At 40.1% G+C, this 8428-nt stretch overlaps 1 non-coding gene across 1 annotated transcript; it reads right to left on the reverse strand.

Moving 5' to 3' along the window:
- Positions 1–6524: 6524 nt before the first annotated feature.
- On the reverse strand, positions 6525–6596 carry TRNAG-UCC (transfer RNA glycine (anticodon UCC)). Its single transcript has one exon. It is a non-coding gene; the product is annotated as a tRNA-Gly (tRNA).
- Positions 6597–8428: the final 1832 nt, after the last annotated feature.

The following is an 8428-nucleotide window of genomic DNA, read 5'->3' on the forward strand; positions in this document are numbered from 1 at the left end:
TTTACAAATAACTGATGACTCGGAAAATAAACATAGGCATATATCCAGGCTATGAAAGCTGTCCATTAAGGATGTGAAGTTTGAGTAGCGACCTTTAGCACCTGCTGAAGACTGAGATTTGTGGTTGGCCTGAACTTTCCTCCCTCTCTTGGATGATATAGTACTTGCACAAAACTTGGAAGACTTGAACATTGTTTCCTTGCCATGCTCCCCCTGAGATATTCCTGAGTCAAAGTAAGCAACATGTCCGTTTCCGTCTGATAACAAGGAGTAAGTAACAATAAGATATTAAAACCTTTAAATAACTTTGGTCCATAGTGGAAAGTGTTAGATGCCTGAGCCCATGACCTGTAAGTGTGGTCCACATAGTAGGGTAACAATAAGTTGAAGGTATATCATATGTGTTATCTGAAGTTTACTGCGTGTTCTGTTAACACTGCTCTAGCTCTAGCTATTTGTCACAGTTTTCTATGAATAACGTCTTAAAAAATATTGCGATGGCCGGAAATCGAACCCAGGTCAACTGCTTAGAAGGCATCTATGCTCACCACTATACCACCATCGCTTAGTAGGGTTAGCGACAATTGTATCTTATTGGGCCATGCGGACACCTGAAACTTTCTGTGTACTTAACAGACAATCCCAGCGGTCCTAACTTCATATACGGTGTACTCACCAAGGCATATGAAGCCTTGAACCTGTCACTGTCTCCGTGAGATGTGCCCAGTGTCTCTGACCTCAGATACGTTGTACCTACTAAGATCATACAGACACTTGAAAGTCTGTGTCTCATTGCCAATGACAGCGACCCTGACTTCATAGACGGTGTAGCCGTCAAGGATATTTGGATCCTTCAACATGTCTGTTCTACCGAGACCATTCCTGCAGCCCTAACTCCACAGACGGTGTTTACTGGTTTCTCATCTATAATAAGAGAACTGTCCTATGGTAACGTCATGATGGCCACCTATATGTTACATATGTAGTCAACATCACTTCCGATATTTTTCTTTCTCCCAGCGTGAGTAGATTGAGAGTTTTCTTCGTGTTTTAGTCTCTGTATATTTACCTATATCATTGCACGGGTAGTGAATTCTACACTTTTGGGCTCCTCTATCTCTTGAACATGTGAGCCGCCATCTCTTGAAGGTGCACATATGCATCTATTCGGCATTATATATGTCTTCATGTCCGTCTAATCACTGTCTCTTTATGTTTCTATGTATTTCTGCAAATTTTTTGGGTGTCATTAAATTTTTGTGTTACATAGTAGATATTCTTTGTGAAGCTCGAAGAATTCGTTGCAGAAAATATAGTATGAGTCAGAGTTCATAATATGTTAGATGAAAATATCTGGCTGATGGATTGCCATAGAACTGAAGATGTATAGATTTAATTGCAAAGATTAGAGAGAACTTGTAACATCATGCAATGAAAAGTGGTCCTCTTTGTCACTCTCCCCCCCTTCTCTCTCTCTTTCTCTCTCTCTCTCTCTCTCTCTCTCTCTCTCTCTCTCTCTCTCTCTCTCTCTCTCTCTACGTAAGTAGGTGAGTAGGTAGCAGGTAGTCTGCAGCCATACACCAGGTAGGTATAAAAGTGGTACTATCCACCAAGGTATTGGGAGAGATAGAAATGATTGCGTACTGAGCCATGCTTAAGTGGCTGTCAAATGTCACCCCTTAACCCTAAAAATCATCTTTCACTCTGGGTCACCCACACCTCGACATATGGTTTACACTTCACAAAACAGAATTTGTCCATCTCACTCCTCTCACTTGGTATGCATCTCGTAAGGCAACTCGGTCACCTCACAGGCAGAAGAATTAGCAAAGAAAGGTCGAGTAGGGTCAGTTGGGAACAACTCTGGCAGTAAAGTAGCGGGTTAGCACAGGTACAGGTCAACTCTCAGGTAACTTTTAGAAGCAAGACTAGTAGGTACCAGCGAGGGGGGGTCGAGTAAGGCGGCGAACCCAAAACAGATGGAGAGCCCTCTCTCGTTGCTGCACATGAAGACATTAACAGTGATAATACAAACACCCATACCGACAGTATGGAAAAAAAGGAAAGTGCAAATTCAGTTAAGAAATCAACTCCAAAAAGAATAAAGTTAATTTACAAAAATGCCCTGAGCATAATTACGAAACCCGATGAACTTATATCCTGTGCAGTTACTGAATACCCGAACATTATTGCAATCTCAGAAACACGAGTAAACTCAGAATAAACACTGAGTCGCCGAGTTAGCAATACCTGGATATAAACTATCTACGAAAGTTCGCTTGTTCAGGGTTTTAATCTACGTTGATAACAACCTAAGTGCTTTTAAGATAAGCAAAATAGACACACTTACGACTCTCTTTATATTGACATTACCGACAAGTTCAAAAGTAAACTACGTCTCAGCGTTATTTACAGACCTAAGCAAAAAGACGACGATAAGATATTGTATAATGAAATCAAAACTATAGTAAACAGTAAAGAGATTATAATAGTAGACTTCAACAGTCCAAACATAAACAGGAAAACGTTAACAAGTGACCGAGAAGGAACGAGACTAACGGAACTGATTGAAGACGCTTTTCTGGAACACTTAATGAAAAAACTAAAGGGAAAACATTCTTGATCTTGTCCTCACAAGCGGTACAAACTTAATTCGCATTGCCAGTCGGACAAAACTTCTTAACGTTTACAAAGTAGAGAAAATATGTGAAAATTCTAAAATCTCACTACTCAAGATTGAAAATAAAGATACTCCACGAATTACGAAGACAACTTTCAATATTTGAAAACCATCATGGATGAATAGAACAGAAGAACTAATTCGCCAAAAGAAAATATATGATAATTCAAATCAATGAGAACCGATGAAAATCACCAGGAATTAATCAAAATCCAACGAGTGTGTAAGAAGGTCTTAAGGCAGAGTAAACGCGACGAAGAAAAAAGATTATCCTTCAAAGTTAAGAATAATCCTAAAGATTCTTCAGATGTATAAGACAAAGGAAGACAGTAAAAGAAAGAATTGGACCATCACAAAACGAACATGACACACTAACTACTGACATCAAGGAAGTGGCTACCATACTAAATCATTCTTTTAACTCCATATTAACAATTGAAGAAACATCTCGAATACTGCAACCAATGAAAACGTTTCATGGATCTGATGAAGGAGACTTGATGGTTAAAGAAACAAAGAGGTCTGAAGTACTTAAATACCTTGACCAATTAAATCCTAACAAATCCAAGAGCCTAGATAACGTAGCTCTAAGATCTTTAAAGGTCAGGAGACAACCGACATACCCCATAAAAAAGAATATTCAACAAATCTCTATCGGATGGTCAGGTGCCAACTGACTGGAAACTAGCAAATGTTACTCCTATATATAAAAAGGAGACAAAAAGTGTGCATTGAACTACCGCCCAATTAGCCTTAAGTCAATGTTAGGTAGAATGATGAAAAAATAATACGAGATAGAATTGTTATGTTTCTAGAACACAAATTATATCGGACAACCAACACGGTTTCTGCAATAGAAGATCCTGCCTGACGAATTTGCTGAAGTCTTTTAATGTTATTTATCAGAATTAGGACGAAAAAATGCCGTCTGATGTAGTATATTCAGATGTCCAAAAGGCCGTCGATAAAGTACCTCACAAGAGACCTTTACATAAACTCAAAGCACACGGAATCGGTGAAGAACTCTGGACATGGATTTGTGACTGGCTTACCGGAAGGAAGCAGCGTGTTGTATTAAACGATGAAGCCTCAGACTGGCTTGATGTAACGAGTGGTGTGACACAGGGGTCGGACCTTGGCCCATTCTTTTCATAATATTTATATTGATGACCTAGAACTCGGTCTTGGCGGGACTGCGAAATGATTCAAAGAGATCTTACTAGCAGAGAGGTCAGACAAACGGCATATGAAGTTTAATGTAGACAAGTGTAAAGTTACGCACTTTGGAAACAAGAATATACGTTACGACCACAAACTATTCGGAAAATCTCTGACTAAAGTAAGTGAAGGATAGGACCTTGGCATTGTCATTAGCGACGATTTGAAATACACTAAACAGTGTCAAGCAGCAAGTAAAAAAAAGAAAATAGAATGTTAGGTTTCATAGCCAAGAACATAGATTACAAAACACAAGAAACAATTCTCACACTCAATAATTCTCTAGCAAGACCACACCTTGACTATGCAGTCCAGTTTTGGTCCCCAAACTATAAGAAATACTACGAAAAATTAGAGCAAGTACAAAGACGCGCGACAAAATTGATCCCATCCCTTAGAAATCTGGCATACGAAGAGAGGGTAAAACGACTGGATCTCTTCTCCCTAAAAAAGAAAAAAAAGTAGACTTCTCGGCGACTTAATCCAAATGTTCAAGCTTCTGAACAAGTTGTATTAGGTAAACCACGAGCATCTTTTCGAGATTCAAGAAAATACGGTTACTATGACAAATGGAGTAAGACTGAAAGCCAAAAGATGTGGTACCGACGTGAGAAAAAGCCTTTCCTATAGGTTTGTTGGGCACTGGAATAAGTTACCGTCAGACATAGTGAATGATAAAACTATAAATACCTTCAAAAGTCGTTTCGACAAATGTTTTATAAATTTAGGTATACTCTGAGAAAAAGCCAGAAATAAACGTATAAACATCAGTAACGGGGAGTGTGCCAAGGGAGCCGGAGTAGATGGGAATGCAGTTAATTTTCCGAAATGAAATGATTGTGCTTCTGGTTGGTTTGGAAATCTGACTTTATTTGTACCAGTGACACTGGAGATATCTGATGGGGACACCGACAGGCTCAAGGCTTCAAATGCCATGGGTGGTAAACCGTCTGTGAAGTTATGACCTCTGGGATCGTTCGTTAAGGACACGAAAAGTTTTCGGTGTCCACGTGGTCCAGTAAGGTATAATGACCACCAGGCAGACCATCGTAAAGCAACTGTCGCAAACACTTTCAAGCGATGCTAATAGTGGTGAGCATAGCTGCCTTCCATGCCATATACCTAGGGTCGATTCCCGACCATTGCAATATTCTTTAAAACGTTAGTCATAGAATACTTATGATGAATAACTATAAGAGTGGCCTGTACAGTGTTAATAGCATACGCACGTACCTTAAGATAACACATATGATATACCTTCAGCTGGTCGTTGCCCTACTGTGTGGACCACACCTAGTCATGGGATCATGCAACTAACACTTTCCACTGTGGACCAAAGTTATTCAAAGGTTTTAATGATTAATTGTTATCTACTACTTGTCATCAGACCAAAATGGACATGGTGCCTCTTTTGACTTAGGAATACCTCAGAGGGAGTTTAGGAAGAAAGCAATGCTCAAGTCTCCCAGATTTTTTGTGCAAGTGTTATATGACCAGCGGGAGGGAGGAAAGTGCTGGCCAATAATATGTAGATCTCAGTCTTCAGCAGGTACTAAAGGTCACCACATAAACATCACATCCTTACTGGACAGCTTTCATAGCCTGGATATATCCCAATGTTTATGTTGATATTCTTCAGATATTTGTAAAGGGATTTCGTTATTCCCTTTGAAACAAAAACTATCTATGATCCTTCGGATTTTCTTCTGATCGTGTGTTCTGCCCTAGAGCCTCGTCCAGTGAAGGGTCATGTTCATAGATATGTAGGGATTTCACTGTATGTCATAAATAATGCAATTTTGGGTAAAGACGGTAAGATATTTCCCAGGATCTGAATCATCCTATAATAGACCTCTTGAAGCAATTTTGTTTCCCAGTTTATATGCAATACATTACAGTTTATATTCACCTCGGCAACAATAATCATAAGTGCCAGTGTTCAACTTTACGTGGACGATCAGATTTCCCTGGTCTAGATACTTCATATCCAGAGGATGGTTGAACCAGACCTCTGGCGGAAAGCAGTTTTCAGGATAAAGTAAGAGTGCGCATTGAGTCAGCACTTCAGTAGTTGTAATATAACTAATTTGGCCCAGGTAGCTATCTTTTTCCTCTGCCTTAACGACACGTACTAATCTGGCCCAGGTAGCTGTCTTTTCCCTCTGCCTTAACGACACGTAAGCTTTTGGTTGCCGTTCTACAAAATACAATCACTCCATTTCATATATAACATTTAACAACGTACAATTCACTCTAAATGTTCTTCTTAACACTGAAGTTTCCTACTGTGACCGCTACGCGGTAGTGATTCTTCGTAAGAAAATATAGTCGTAATTACTGCAAGAACTCTCTCTCTCTCTCTCTCTCTCTCTCTCTCTCTCTCTCTCTCTCTCTCTCTCTCTCTCTCTCTCTCTCTCTCTCTCTCTCTCTCTCTCTCTCTCTCAGTGAAAAAGGATGACAGGTAAGAAAGTGCCGTGATCACAACACAGTTAGGTTGGAGTTCCTGAGTTCAAGCTTCCCACCAAAGTCGCAACCCAGCAACAACCCTCTTGTTAACTTACCCTTTCTTGTTTCAACAATATAAGACCTTCATATCACAATACATATCATATAAGTAAAGTGCTGTTGCGATGGCCGGGAATCGAACCCGGGTCAACTGCTTGGAAGGCAGCTATGCTCACCACTATACCACCATCGCATAACGGAGTTAGCAACAGGTTGCTTGGATGTTCCAGAGCATCGAAGTGGACTACACGGATCTATGTGTGTTCTCAACAGACAATCCTCACTCATCCTCACCATATCAACATACCGTATCAACATGCATTCTTAAACTCTCTTGATACCTAACTTCTCTCTGATCAATCCCCCCTCTCGCCACATAATGTCCTCAAACATTTCATTTCCAACACTACGCTCTTTTGTAATTTATAATGGAGAACCCATACGTTGTATTCATACAACACTGTCGGTACTACTGTGCCATCAAGCATACACAATGTTGCTAAAAAAGACAATAACCTCTCTTTCCAAACACAGTTCTCAACATGCCAAAGGACCTTAGCCCCTTCATCTAATCTATGGCTCGTTTCCACGTCCAGAGTTGCGTTTGCTGCTATATCCACTCCCAAGTATCTTAAACACAATCTTCCTCCAGGATCTCTTCACTAAAAGACACAGTCCAACCACCTTGGGCCTCACCAGTGCTAATCTTAATAGCCTTGCCCTTATCAAGATTCAGTCTCAACTCTCTCCTAATCACTCTTCAAAATGTATACCCCAGCTACTGCAGTTCCTCACTCGAATCTGCTTCGCCCTTTTATTCACAAAATGACTCACCTCTCCGGCCTCCCTCTCTCAACACATTGCTGACTTGCACATCTGGCCAAGACCCTTGCACTCATCTTCCTCACCGCAATGTACATAAAATGATAAACAGTCGTGGTGACATCAACCACCAGTGCCATTAACCAAACTTCACGCGTAACAACATTTTTCTCTCTTCCTGCTTCCACATGCGAACTTACCACTTGATCAAAGTAAAACCTGTCATCTATCCTTTGGGCTCCTTTTGGTCGAGTCTTCTGCCATTAAGATTTATCCAGGGTCAAAATGCTAGTGATCTGTCTTGTTCATAGATATACACGGATTTCCTTGTATATCAAAAACAGTGCTATTTTGGGTAAAGACCAGATTTTTTTTACCAGGATCTGAATCATCCTGTCATAAACTTTTTGAATCAATCTAGTTTTCCTGTTTATCTGCGATCTGTTGCAGTTTTTATCCACCTCGGTAGTTATAGCCATTAAGGCCAGTGTTCATCTTTACCTGAGCGATATGGTTAGTTCCCTGGTCTAAATGTTACGTATCCAGAGGCTGGTTAAGCCAGGCTTCTCCTAGGAAACAGTTTTCAGGATGAAGTTAGAATAAAAGTTGAGCCAGCACTTCAGTGGTTGTAAAATATCACTAATCTGACCCAGGCAAGTGTCTTTTTCCTATACATCAACGACATGTGACCTTCTGGCTTCTATTTGACAAAATACAATTACTCCATTTCATATATAACATTTAACAATGTATGATTCACAGTAAATATTCTTCTTAACTCAAGTTTCTTACGGTCAGCCGTAGGCGCTAATATTTCTTTAAAGCAAGATTTAGTAGAAATTATGCAAGAACTCTGTCTCTCTCTTGGTGAGAGAGGATGATAGAAAGGAAACTGGCATGATCAAAACACAGTGAGGCTGGAGTTCCTACGTACAAACTTCCCACCAAATTTGCAACGCAGTAATGAACCTCGTCCTGAATAAGTTAATTACCCTTCCCTGTCTTAACATTAAAACTCCTTCATATCACAATACATATCAAACAACTTCTAAGACATTGGTGCGATGGTCGGGAATCGAACCCAGGTCAAATTCTTGGAAGGCAGCTTACCTATCAGAATGTAAGCGTATATATAGGAGGTATGAATAGAAGGATTGGTGAGGCCCAAGCTGGTTGGAGTGTGAGTTTCAATGAAGAGAACCT

This window comes from Panulirus ornatus, chromosome 11 (assembly GCF_036320965.1).
Source record: "Panulirus ornatus isolate Po-2019 chromosome 11, ASM3632096v1, whole genome shotgun sequence".
NCBI lineage: Eukaryota > Metazoa > Arthropoda > Malacostraca > Decapoda > Palinuridae > Panulirus > Panulirus ornatus.